We start from the raw sequence: 2,363 nt of genomic DNA on the forward strand, positions 1-2,363 counted from the left end.
TTTTTGTCAAAAATAATTTCTCACATGTTCATTAAGAATGAATCTTGTAAACATCAAGTCTTTATCGTAATCAGAACATTGATTTTAGTGCGGGGCAAACCACTGGAGGGACCAAACTAGAGAAGAAACAAATATGCCAAACTATTATTTAACTTTAAAAAAATTTTGCTTCAGAGAAATTGGCACATAAAAATTTATCATCGGTGTCATGGTATTGGGCCGAAAATCGTTTCATGTTAAGCTAAAATCGGTAAACTCTCTATGAGGTTGGTTAATGAGCAAAGCCAATTTTATAGTTAATTAGAAAATCAAAATTTTTTCTGACATTTGAATAACAGTATAATTTGGTTCAGCTTAGAGATCAAATAGTAAATTGCAAAGTAAGTTTCCCGTCGCCTACTTTACTGAAGTTTAAGCGTAATCATCTTTATGTTCAAGTTTTTGAATTGTAAAAACTTGAACTCTTTTATTTCAAAACCTCAGTTTTAATTCTAATCTTTTATGTCTAAAGTTTAGTTTTAAAATCTTTTACTCGAAATAAAACCAAATAACATTGAAAAAGTACCTAATCATATTTCAATTAGACAATATTTAGCAGTAGATCTAAATTTATTAACCTTTTATCTAAGCATTCACTTTATAAAATTTAAGAAATTTATTAACATAAGACCTGTCATGAGACTTGTTATACTGTAGATATTTGACTGATGTAAATTATAAAGGTTTGGTGATTGATCCGTATCTAGAAGTTCTCTGAAACCAAAAAATGCGGCATCCGTCCCGAAAACCTGTATGTTAATGGTTTTTAAACTTAGTTTATAGGTTAATGGTTCCTAAACTTAGTTTAAGAACCATTAACATATAGGTTTCAGGGAGTTTAGTTTTTTAGTTTAATTAACTTTATTACTAGGAAATGATTATCTACAGGAAGGTCAAAATCATTTTTGAGATAAGATTTATATAGGCAATTTTCTAATTTTATCAAGGTCTTATATTAAATTTTTTTTAATCCTTTAACAAACTTCTGCTCACAAGTTATTGAGACATATTTTCTTGAGTAAAATTTAAATTTTTTATTAGTTTTTATTTATTTTTGTGTGCTTGAATTTTTTTTTCAAAAAAACAAATATAAAGTATATCAAAAAAAGTTATCTTTTTTTAGATATACTTCATTGAGGCATGTACCAAAATACTGTAAGATTACAATTAATATTAACAAATTGTGCCTCAAGGCTACAGATAGTGTAAAAATAGTGGCAACTATTTATGGTCTTCTTACATTTTTATTTTAGTAAAGCATAACAAACGATGTATAAAATAAATATCAAGTAACTTCATATTTATTTTATACATCATTTGTTATACTTTACTATAATAAAAAGGTAAGAAGACCATAAATAGTTGTCACTATTTTTACAGATTCAGTAGCCCTTGTGGCACAAATTTTGTTAATACTAGTTGTAATCTTGCAGAATTTTGATGCATGCCTAAGCTGCATTCATTATTAAATTTTTTTCTATTGGGAGAGGCAAACTGGACGCCAAAAAAAAAAAAACTATTGAGTGCAAAATAAATAAAGAACTTTTTACTATTTAATTTGGTAACAATTTTTAGCCCAAAAAGCTGGTTTTTTAAAGCTGGTACCTAGTTGTAGTTCGCCAAAGCGGTAGCCCATTTTTTTTCAAGTAAAAAATAACCCTGTAAGAATATTTTTACACAGTATTTTACAATATCTTAACAATAAGAAATAATTTAAGAATAGACGGGATATATGAAAAACCAAATAAAAATTGGGCTGAGTGCGAAAATGTAGTAAAGGAAATGTTCAAAAACCAATTAAAAATTAAAAATGATATAGTTATAGAAAGAGCTCATAGAATAGGCCAACCTAAAGAAGATAAAAAGCCAAGAACTATTGTCCTAAAGTTGTTAAATTTTCAAGACAAAACAAAAATACTTAATGCTACAAAAAACTTGCGAGGAACAGGGATTTATGTTAATGAGGATTTCACTAAAGTAACGATCGAAAACCGAAAAAAGTTGTGGGATCAAGTCAAAAAGCTGCGACTCGAAGGTAAGTATGCAGTTATAAAATATGATAAAATTTTTTCTCGAGAATTTCGGAAGTAAATGTGATCGTTCTTAAAAAGAATTCCTTTTTACTTTATTTGTTATAACTAATCATGGCTTTAAAAAGTGACTTTGAAACTCTTGCCTTTAACTTTTTTGAAACGAAATTTTTTTCATTACACGAAAACTCCGACCCAGATATTAATTTTTTTCATGATACAAAAATCGAATGTTCTTACTATTATCCAAGTGAATTAAAAGGAATTCTATTTAAGAATGTTAACAAGGAAAGC

Source organism: Hydra vulgaris, chromosome 12 (genome assembly GCF_038396675.1).
Source record: "Hydra vulgaris chromosome 12, alternate assembly HydraT2T_AEP".
Classification (NCBI taxonomy): Eukaryota; Metazoa; Cnidaria; class Hydrozoa; order Anthoathecata; family Hydridae; genus Hydra; species Hydra vulgaris.